At 35.2% G+C, this 12426-nt stretch overlaps 1 pseudogene; it reads left to right on the top strand.

Annotated features, from left to right (window-relative positions):
* The first annotated feature begins 653 nt into the window (after window positions 1-653).
* On the top strand, window positions 654-3420 carry LOC105179440 (annotated as a pseudogene).
* Window positions 3421-12426: the final 9006 nt, after the last annotated feature.

The raw sequence follows: 12426 nt of genomic DNA, 5'->3' as shown, positions 1-12426 counted from the left end.
AATCTTTAAGCTCTTGGAATGCTTGTTCACATTCCTCCATCCATTTAAACTCTTTTGCTTTTCTCAAAATTTTACAGAAAGGCAAATTTCTATCTGCTATCTTAGAAATAAATCGATTAAGCGAACCGATCTTACCAGTCAGTTTTTGGACGTCTTTAACTGAGGTTGGTGATTTCAGCTGCAGGATCGCCTCAATCTTCTCCGGGTTGGCTTCTATTCCTCGGCTGCTCACCACGTATCAGAAAGTTGCCACCTCCGACGCTGAAGGTGCATTTAGTTGGGTTGAGTTTCATCCCATATGCTCTCATAATGGCGAATGTTGCCTCTAAGTGTGATAAGTGGTTTTCTGGTCGTTGACTCTTGACCGGGGCGGATCTCAAGTCTCCTAAGTTGCTCCAAACTCATCTTATTATCATTTTGATTCGTTTTAAATAAAATTAATTGTATCTTCAAAATGTGAAATCGTCCTGCACACTGATGGGATTCATGACATAAAATTAAGATTCCAAACAATAGCAACAATAATGAAAAATATTTCTTTTCAAAGATTTTTTTCACAAGAAAAGCATATACCTGCATTGCATTTACACTCAAATATGTAGATTATGATTAATTATACTAATTAATAGCGCTAACTTAGAATAAATTAAAGAATGCGGTGAGTTATATACCAATTAATATAACCGAATTAGTTAGATTTTTTATTAATTACGTCATTAATGAATTAACATTTTTACTCAAGTTTTGGTCTCATCTACACGTGGTCAACAAGCAAAAGATGGTAAGTGTTTCAAATCATATTATTAATTTCATTTATTTATTTTTATTTCTAATTATTTTTTAAATTAATTTTTGAATAGGAGACACAATTGGGACGTCTCGTCACTCAGAGGGACGCGTTCGAGAAGGTCTACAGAAAAAAAAAAGGAGAACTACCAGTGGAGCGGCCCGAGGTGGAGGAGGTCGCAATAAGTAATTAAAAAGATTGATGTAATTTATTCTTTTACTTTTATATTATTTTTTTAATTTAATTATTTAACAAGTTCGCATAAGTTGTTCTTGAGGATGATGGAGGATTGTGAGAGATAGCAGAACAACAATGAAGAGCCTTCATTGTCCTTTCAAGGCTGTGTGGCACTAGACGTGCAGCAGGCCTAGATGTCAGCAGTGGGTGCCGGAAGATGAGCCAAGTATTAAGTCTAGGTTCTAAGGCCAACGATTCGATTGGTGGACCACCCCAGGCAACCCTGTCGACTGCTCCCTTGCCATTACCACCACAGTAGTAGCGCCCAACATAGATGATTAGGTGTTGGCACTCGAGCGCTATATCAAAAGCATCAATCCCAACTGTCACGATTATCTAGCAACCGAGCCTCAAGCTGATCCCCCATCACCTAATGGCGACGACGACGATGACGAACACGCGGCCGTTGGGGATAATAATTTAGATTAGAATTTTTTTTCGATATTTTGTAAAAATACAATTTTTTAATAATATTTTAATTTTTATAATTGAATTATTATTTTTTTATATAATGTGTTTTATATATATTTATTTTCTTAATTTTACATAAATATATTTTAAACTATATTAACTAAAATAAATTTTAAAATATATAAAACAAACTTAAAAACAATTAAATAAAAAAAATATTAATATATATTAAAAAATAATAAATTTTGTAACTGCATTTGTAACGAATTTTGTAATATATCAATAAAATATATAATTGTTAGGCCGTTATAAAAAATATGCAAAAACAGTTACGAATTAAAATTCAGGTCATTCCAAATATCATTACCAAATAGGTGAAGAAAAATAATTATAAATGCAGTGACAAAAACAAATACAAATATAATACAAAACAGTTAAAACCAGTATATATTACAAAAACCGTTGCAAATATCTGAAAAAATCATACCAAAAAGCATTACAAAGACAATTATAATAACATTATATCAAATCCAATCTAGTATATATATTTTAATTCTGTTTTTGGGTTTGATTTTTCGGGATTTTGTCATATCGGATTATAAGGGTATAGATTGAATGACCTACCCCTCGGGATCCAATTATTCAACCTCACTTCAAAAAGCAATAAATGCTGGCGTTGACATGGTTAATTAGATATATATATATATAGTTCTTACTCCAAATTTTTTATTTTAAAATAATATTACGTACATATCATATTTATTTAATATATATATGTATATATATGTATATATATGTGTCCTGTACAAAGAAAAGGTTATTAATATATACAGAGTGATTTTTTTGGTAATATAATACAGGTGATGGCGCCACATAATATCACAGAATTTGCTCAGATTATGACGTCCCATGTGAAGAATAAGTTAATTCCAATGAGTCGAATTCATGATGCAGTGAGAAGAATTTTGAAGGTCAAATTCTCTTCAGGCCTTTTTGATAACCCTCTATCTGACTATAGTTTGGTTGAGAAAATAAGAAGTCAGGTTAGCTCTTAATCATCTCTCCAACATTGACATTGATTTAATCAAATGACGTCCACAGTTGTAATTTTCGTCCATTAACTAATTTTTGCTTTGTTTATGGCCGAATTCGGACAGGCCCACAGGAATTTGGCAAGAGAGGCTGTAAGAAAATCACTCGTATTGTTAAAGAATGGAAAAGATGCCAACAATTCTCTGATTCCACTCCCAAAAAATACATCCAAAATCTTGGTTGCAGGAACGCATGCCAACAATCTTGGACGACAATGCGGTGGTTGGACAATCTCTTGGCAAGGACAAAACGGTTACAACCTCACAACTGGTATGTATACTTTATTAAAACCGTCGCAATTATTGTACTCATGTAATTTTTACTCTTGAATATTTTTCATATCCATGTTTTTTCTGGCTTCTATTAATTTATTTCGTCGATACTTAGAATATGTTTCCTATATATGCTTTAGGAACAACAATACTGAGTGCAATTTCAGAAGCAGTGATCCTAGCACAGAAATTGTCTACAGCGAAAACCCTGACGCTGAATCATTGAAGGACAACAAATACTCATATGCTGTCGTGGTGGTGGGGGAGCAAACTTATGCCGAAACTACTGGCGACAATCTGAACCTTACTATCCCAGAACGCGGATTGAGTACAATGAAGAATGTCTGCAGCAAAGTTAAGTGTGTGGTGATGTTGATTTCGGGACGGCCGTTGGTGGTGGAGCCGTATCTTCCCATGATGGACGCCTTGGTGGCTGCATGGCTGCCGGGGGGTGAGGGACAAGGGGTATGTGCTCTTTGGGATTATGGATTCACCGGAAAGTTGCCAAGAACTTGGTTCAAGAGAGTGGACCAACTCCCTATGAATGTTGGAGATGAGCATTATGACCCTCTTTTCTCCTATTTACATACGATTCGTTTTTTAGTTTTGGTCTACCTTTAATTTTCTGTTTTGAATCTTTTTTGGGAAAACAAATTCAAAAAAGGTTGTGACTTTAATGAAGTGAATTATAATTACATCGCTGCAGCAACTTAGAGACTTAAATGATTTATCCTCACTACAAAACAAGAGTGAGATTTGTACAATTCTTTTGTAACAGTCATATGGTCATTTCAATACACACGCATTTTGTAATATTTTTGTAATAGGTAGGGCGTGCTTACATCATTGAGAAGGTAATAAAAATAAAATTATTTGGTCATGGCCAAAACTGTTACAATTGCCGTTACAAAATTTGTGTATGTCTAAAGTCATTACAATTTGTAGGGCATTACTAATTTGTTATGGGTTTTGTGACGGCTTTTTTGTGAAATAGGAGCCGTTACAAAGGCAATGGCAAAAAAATAGTAGAAAAACATATAAAAAGATGGTGTTACAAAAACCGTCACATTAGAGATGGATTTTTTTGTAATGATCGTTACAAAAGCCGTTACAAAATAACGACTATATTTTCTAGCAGCTAGTTTTCAACGATTATCATAGGCGTTCCAAAGGCCATTACAAAAGCCGCTACAAAAAAAACTTATATATTCATTTCATTTCATTTGCTGTGGAAGTTCTTATACTAACCACACACACTCTCAACATTTTGATTTCGTGCATATACATTGATTAGCTTGTCGATTATTACTTGAATTTTGAACCGTCAACTAGTGCTGATCATCATTTAAGTTGGTTAACCACGTAATAGAAATTAATTTAATACTTTATTGTGTTTAATTGAATTAATTATAGTTTACTTATTTTAGTTTTATTATTTTTTATTAATCTTATATCATGTTAATTATATCTGTTCTCCTAAATAGTATAGTGTAATATTTATAAATTTGTAGGTCGTCAAATTAAAAAATTAATTAGATATATATTTATGAAAAAAAATGCAAGCAACTCCCTTGTGATATTGCAAATGAGCAAATTACTCCCTTATGAAAAAATAAATAGCGATTTACCTTCTTGAATTTTTTAAAATACAATAATTACCCCCCATAATTTTTAAAATGAAGCAATTTACCTTCCTATATAAAGAGTTAAATTGCATCATTATAAAAAGTACAGGGTGGTAAATTGCTATATTTTTTTTTCATCAGGGGTAATGTACTCATTTTCAATATCACAGGGGGATAAATTGCTATTCATTTATGTGTGAATATAGTAATATATATATATATATATCATCATGGTACGAGAATTGAGGAGATGAATGTATAATGAGAACCTCTCACGAGGGGCAGGTTTGACATTGGAGTTTGAGGATGGGCTTAAAACTTTCATAAAATGGGCATAGGGCTAGTGGGACATATGGATGAAAACAAAATTAGTTGCTCTTTTCGGAAATGCAAAAACACAGTTCAGAACACCCCACGATATCAGTTATCAGTTGTATATGCGAGGGTTTATACCAAAATATTATAATTTGACTTCTCATATTGAGGATAGGGTGCAGGAGTACTTTGAGGTTGCGACTGTCCCTTCAGTGCCAGGGAAGCAAACCCCAACTGCCCATGTGTAATTATTGACATTGGGGTAATGAACAACATATGGACTGGGCGCAAAGCATGATTTTTTATGCAGCCGGACCGAGTTATTTTTTTTCTTCTCACGATGGTATGGATGATGATGGTACGAGGTCCTGCTCTGTTGATACCTGTCCTAGTTAATATTATCATGGCGATGACCCCTATGATTATGAGACAAGGTTGGCACACCATTTTTACAATGTAGTGCATGCTGCTAACCAGCCATTGTAGAATGATTGCAACCAATATCAATTGACGACTGTTGTTGAGCTGGTGGATAGATGGCTATATTTCTAAGTGATCATATGATTGAATATCCCAGTGGGCTAATAAAATATTGCCCTTAGATCATACCCTGCTGAGAGATTACTACAACACAAAGAAGTTGATAAAGGATTTAGGTTCACCCGTTCAGAAGATCGTTGCGTGTAAGTATGGTTGCATGTTGTACTTGAAGGACGACGTCGATTTGGAGTACAATAAGTTTTTTGGAGATGCTAGGTACAAGCTGATTCAAGGGCGAGACCCACGCTGTAAGAAGTCCCCCTATGCCGTCCTTAGGTACCTGCCGCTTACTCCCTGTCTATAGAGGTTGTATTCTTTGAGGGCAACTACAAAGCACATGACGTGACATACCACACATCAAAAGGAGGAGGGGTCAATGTGTCATCCATATGATGCCTAGGCACAAAAGGATTTTGAGCGGACGTATCCCAGTTTTGCAGAAGAGCCTCATAATGTTCAGCTGGGCCTTTGCATAGATGGTTTTGCGCCTCACGATCAGTACAGTCGTACTTATTCATGTTGGCCCGTTATCATTACATCGTGCAATATCCCCCTAGTTTGTGCATGAGTTCTGAGTGCATATTTCTGACGATAGTGATCCCTGGCCCTTCTAATTCGATAGGTCTGGTCGATGTGTACTTTAAATCGTTGATCGAAGATCTGCTGCAATTGTGGCATCCAGGTGCTCAAGCGTACGAAAATGCCACAAACAACGCATTCATCATGCAAACAGCATTAATGTGGACTGTAAACGACCTACCAGCCTCTAGTATGGCGTCTGCGTGGAGTACAGCCGATGTTAGGGGTTGTCCAATTTGTATGGATGACACGGGCATTCCATCGGCAGCACGATAGGAAGGCATCCTACTTTGACTACCACAAATAATTCTCCGTGAGCACCATCCCTATCGAAGGAACAAGAAAGCCTTCATGAAGGATTGTGTCGAATATAAAGTTGCATGTCCGAAGCTGACAGAAGACCAAATCCTAGATTGAGTTGCAAACATTAGTTTTGCAGTTGAAATGCCAATGATACTCCCTTCCAGCTCTGGTAGCGACCACAAATGCACGAAAAGAAAACATCTTTTGGGAACTTCCATACTAGGCAACGCATCTGATCCGCACAACCATGATGTCGTACACATTGAAAAAAATTTGTTGGACAATATATTCAATACCGTCATGGACATCAAGAGAAAGATGAAGGATAATTTGAATGCACGTAAGGATTTGAAGATCATCTGTAATTGCCCAGAGCTTGAGTTGGATGAACATAGACTGAATGTTATGCCTAAAGCAGTCTATACCTTAATGAAGGAGCTGATATGATCACATTTTGTGCTTATTTCATTTGATATTTTGACCTATTTCTGACCAAAATGCTCTTAATTAAATATATTTTGCAGCATTAGAACAAATGAAATGGAAAATGAAGAAAAGAACCAAAATAAAAATTCAGTCAAGACTCAAACTCGATTTTCGGCAAGAATTTGGAGCTGCTTGGACTATCTTTTGATGAATAAGGAGTTCAACTAGGAATATAATTTTATTTTCATTAGTCTTTTATTTCAATTAGTAATCTACCTTTTAATCCTAGTAGAATTAGGTATCTAGTTATTATATATATGTGATGTAATTTACTTTAAGAGCTACTTTTTAACTCTTGGGAATTTCAGACATATAATTCTCATCTCTCTATTTCTCTATGTTTTTATGATATTTTCTTATTTTGCTTTTCATGCGTTCTTTCATAAGCATGTCTAGCTAGTCCCCTCATTCCGGTTGAAGACTTGGTGAGTGTTTAAATCCAACAAGTTGTGAGATCTAATTTATGCTTTGTACTTTTATTCATATTGGTATTTGTGTTGTTCTCTGTGCTTTTATTATAAATAATCTGATTTATGAATGATATGTACCATTATTCAATGTCAAGAATATTTGCCTAGTCAATTGAACTTGCAAATTCGTAATTGTTTGCCTAGTTCAATAACTAGTGGCAACATAGCATAATTAATAATGTAAAAGATTTCGATTATTTTATGGGGATGCACAATCTAACTTAAATAAATCATCATAGAAATTTATTGGTTAGAATTGGGATTTTCTAGTTCTTAATACTGTCGGTAAATTAAATTTGAGTATGTTTCCAAGTTTGTTTACTGATTAGGGATTTAGTCAACGAACGTTCATTGGTTATCCACAAGGTAAGGAAAGGTGAGGTCGTAGGTGGTACCAATGGCCATAACCAATTTATCGATCATGAATAGTTGTTATCTTTGCATCTATGATCGACCGTAGAATTAAGCATGATCTTATCTTTAACTAGAATACCCCTCTTATATTTATTTCTTCTAAATTTATTAGCTCTTTAGTTTAATTTAGTTTTTATTTTTTATTCTTCTTCACTGTAAAATAACCACCTGGTTATTTTTATTTTTGAAGAAAATAATTTAGAACCAATCCATGGGGATTCAACCCTACTCACACTTCTATAAACGTGTTCGTAGGAATTATTTTTAGTGGATTCGACACCCATCAAATTTTGATGTCATTTTCGGGGATTGGTATCATTAAATTAATTTCTTTTTCGTGTTACTTGATTTTATGTCACATTCTTCTCATACAGGTCAATTTGAATTTAACCCAGAGATCGAGAAGACCGCTCGTAGAGTCCAAAAAGAAACCAAGCAGCACAAAGAAGAGGCTTCTAGTTCTTCCAAACCAGCAGCAGATTCTAAGTTAGATGTGCCCACGTCCAACGATCCTAAGGACGAATTCATGGCTTAAAATCCAAAATGAATGATTAAAGAGATGAGTTCCCTTGAATTAAATCAACAACCACTCTACACTGAATGTCCTCATTTAGATGTTGATTTTGAACATAAATCCAATCTCATCCATTTACTTTCCACTTTTCATCGTCTTCCAAGTGAAGACCACCACAAGCACCTCAAAGAATTCCATGTGGTGTGTTCGGACATGAGACCTCAAGGAATCACTGAAGAACAAGTCAAGTTAAGATACTTTCCATTCTCAATGGGAATAAAGCAAAAGATTGGCTCTACTCCTTACCTTCGGGATCTATTGTTACTTGGAACGAGCTCAAGAAACAATTTCTTGAGAACTACTTCCCTGCTTCAAGGACTACAAACATCCAGAAGGAAATAAGTGGAATACATCAATTTTTAAATGAAAATTTCTATGAGTATTGGGGGAGATTAAAGCAATTGGTGGAGAGTTGCCCTCATCACCAAATTCCCGACCATCTTCTAATTCAATATTTTTATGAAGGGTTCTCTGAGGCAAATAGAAGCTTGGTGGATGCGGCTAGTGGATGTTCTTTGTATGACAAAACTCCTACCAAAGCACACAAACTAATCGTAATCATGAAGGATAATAATCAATAATTTAGTAGTAGAAATGACATCACCGCACGAAGGGTAAACGAGGTAAGTACTTCTATTGATGAATGTTTAGATAAACTTACTTCTCTTGTTGAAAAGTTTATAGGAGGAAGCATTCAACAAGTTAAGACTTGTGGGATATGTACATTTTCGGGACATTGCACCGACGTTTGTCTTACACTTCATGAAGAATCAACCAAACATGCTGACGTCGTCGGTGGATTTTTTGGGCAACAACAAAGGAGATATGACCCATTTTCCAATACCTATAACCCCAAATGGAGAGATCACCCATTTGAGGTATGGAAATCAACCTAAAAACTTTCAAAGGCTTCCACACCAACAACCAGCCCACCACCTCAAACCAATCCCGATAGTGGTATGCCCTTAGAGGATATTTTGACCTATCTTTTGATCAAAATGCTCCTACATAAATATTATTTTGCAGCATTAGGACAAATGAAATGGAAAATGAAGAAAAGAACCAAAATGAAAATTTGGACAATACTCAAACTTGATTTTTGGCAAGAATTCGAAGCTGCTTGCACTACTTTTTAATGAATGAGGAGTATAATTAGGATTATAATTGTATTTTCATTAGTCTTTTAGTTCAATTAGGAATCTACCTTTTAGTCCTAGTAAAATTAGGTATCTAGTTATTATATATATGTGATGTAATTTACTTTAAGAGCTACTTTTTAACTCTTGGAAATTTTAGACATTGAATTCTCATCTCTCTATTTTTCTAACTTTATATGATATTTTCTTATTTTGCTTCTCATGCGTGTTCTTTCATAAGCATGTCTAGCTAGTCCCCTCATTCCAGTTGAAGACTTGGTGAATGCTTAAATCCAACAAGTTGTGAGATATAATTTGTGCTTTTTACTTTTATTTATATTGATATTTGTGTTGTTCTCTGTGCTTTTCTTACTAATAATCTGATTTATGAATGATATGTACCGTTATTCATTATCAAGAATATTTGCCTAACCAATTGAACTTGCAAATCCGTAATTGTTTGTTCAGTTTAATAACTAGTGGTAACATAGCATAATTGGTTATATAGAAGTTTTCGATTATGTTATGGGGAATGCACAATCTAACGTAAATAAATCCTCATAGGAATTTATTAGTTAGAATTGGGTCTTTCTAGTTCTTAATGTTGTTGGTAAATTAAATCTTTAGGACGTTCCCAAGGTTATTTACTGATTAGGGATTTAGTCAATGGGCGTTCCTTGATTATCCACAAGGTAAGAAAAGGTGAGGTCGTTAGGTCGTACCAATGGCCATAACCAATTTATCGATCATGAATAATAACTATCTTTGCATCTATGATCGACCGTGGAATTAAGCATTATCCTGTTTTTAACTGGAATACTCCTCTTATATTTATCTCTTCTAACTTTATTAGCTCTTTAGTTTAATTTAGTGTTTATTTTTTATTCTTCTTCACAATAAATAACCACCTAATTAATTTTATTTTTGAAGGAATTAATTTAAAACCAATTCCTTTGGATTCGACCTTACTCACACTTCTACAAAAGTGTTCGTAGAAATTATTTTTGATGGATTCGACACCCATTAGGAGCAAAAAGAGGATGATATGTGAATGAATTTGTGGCTTTAACTTTCTTAATGGCTACGTGTCTAACCTCGCCCACTGCGTTGACATGACGGAATTGCGGATGCACAGCAAAATAAACCACGGTTGTCATGTATTCATGAAGAAATTGATTCCTATCGCCTTTCGTGAGATGCTTCTCGAGCATGTATGGAGTGCATTAACAAAGGTTAGTCTTTTATTCGTATATGCGCGACCATGCATGATGTCTCCAAGCTACATAAATTAAAAAATAGTGTTGCCATCATATTGTGCAATCTTGAAAACATATTTCCTCATAGAAATGATGAGTGCATGAGCAGCGATGCTTGAATGCAGGTGTTTATTTTCAACTACCTTGGCCGGGCTAGCGGTGCCTCGAAAAAGAGATCGCTCAGTAAACCAGAACGACAAATGATCGAGACGTATTTTGACCAACAGTAAAGTAGTCACGCCATATCATGACTAAATTGTTATTTTCATATATATTATGTTAATTACTGTATTCCTGTATATATATATATATATATATATCAATTATCTGATTAATATATGTACAGAGTATACCTGAACTAACTGTACCGGCACTACCATTCTGTCGATCCAATTATTGATCAACTTGTATCGACTGAGTTCTAGAATTGGTTAAAATAATGTGTACGTTAATACATTTCATTTTGAATTTTTAAAAGTATGTTGTATCCAAATTCAAAATATTTGATTAATATATGAACGTGCGGGTACATCCCTAGTTGAACTTCACAAACGACGAGCTCTTGAAGTGTTATTATTAAGATCCAAGTGCAGAAGTGACGTCGGTCCCTTTCTCTTTGTGAACGGGTACAAATTCCACACAGAACGTCACAACATCGGCAAGTCAACCATGAGTTGTGGGGTATGTGTCCAAAGTTCATTGTATACAGACAAGGATAATGACTTCTATAAGATCATTGAAGATATCATTCAATTGACATACCGACTTATTCCGAATTTGCACATCGTTCTGTTCAAGCGTTGTTGGCTCGATCTAATTAGAGGCATGAAGGTACACCCACACTATCACCTCGTTGATGTAAACTTCAGAAAGGTGTATCAAAAGGATGAGCCACTCATGCTTGCACAATAAGCAGTACAAGTGTACTACACTGAGTACCTAAGTATGAAAAGGGACAAAGTAGATTAGATGGTTGTCTGCAAAACCAAGACTCTGAGAGTTGTTGCTGAGTCCAAGTGGACTGAGATTGCATATCAGTGGAAGGAAGTTGTACCAGTCCCTAAAGTTGCTACGGACAATCAGTTGCACGACCTACGTGATCCCAATAGTTTACAAATTGTTGTCGATCTTTCGATTGGACACCAGTAGGGTGCAGGTACTTCATGGACTCAAATTGGTGAGACTGATAATGAAGATGAAGAGAATGATGAATACAAATTTGAGGACTACAATACTAATGAGGATGAATACGAGGCTACATAATGTATATGAGTCAGGGTTGGCAGCCCGTTGGATTAGGGTACATAAAGTTGGTCTTTGCTTCCACACCTGCATGGCTCGAGCTGCGCAGGCAGTCTCCTCCGCCATGTCGAATGTGCCCAGCGGCCTCCTTTCTTTCGACTGTGGGTCTCTAGAACAACAGATAAAAGATCTAGAGGTGAAGAAAAGGGGTCATTAAAAAACATCTCCGATGTTAGAAGAATGGGATTAAGAACAACACTATCAGGTACGCCAAAATCAGGCTGGAAATCTAAACCACTGAAACCACAAGTTTAAAATATTCTTATTTTGCAATGGTGTAAACTAAAACAAAATTATAAAAATTTATGTTTTTATAACGGTCAATTTAATTAAAAATCGTTACAAAGGCCGTTACAAAGTAAGGTGGCCTACTTTTGGCGTCAGGCAGGAAATGAAATTTTGTAACGGCCAAAACGCAAACAGCCGTTACAAATGCAATTATAAACTGAAATTTTTTTTAATTCAGAATAAAAAAGGTGGAAATTTAAATTTTAATTGCCCATTAGAAAGATCGCTACAATGGTAAGTTATACCAGCTGTTACAAAAATAATTACAAAAAACGAGTCATCTCATAGATCAGATAAAAAAATACGATATCTTTATATTTGGGCACCCGATTCATACCA

Source organism: Sesamum indicum, unplaced genomic scaffold (genome assembly GCF_000512975.1).
Source record: "Sesamum indicum cultivar Zhongzhi No. 13 unplaced genomic scaffold, S_indicum_v1.0 scaffold00157, whole genome shotgun sequence".
In the NCBI taxonomy this organism is placed as follows: domain Eukaryota; kingdom Viridiplantae; phylum Streptophyta; class Magnoliopsida; order Lamiales; family Pedaliaceae; genus Sesamum; species Sesamum indicum.
Note: the sequence above shows the minus strand (reverse complement) of the source record. Positions and strands in the feature narration are given on the sequence as shown.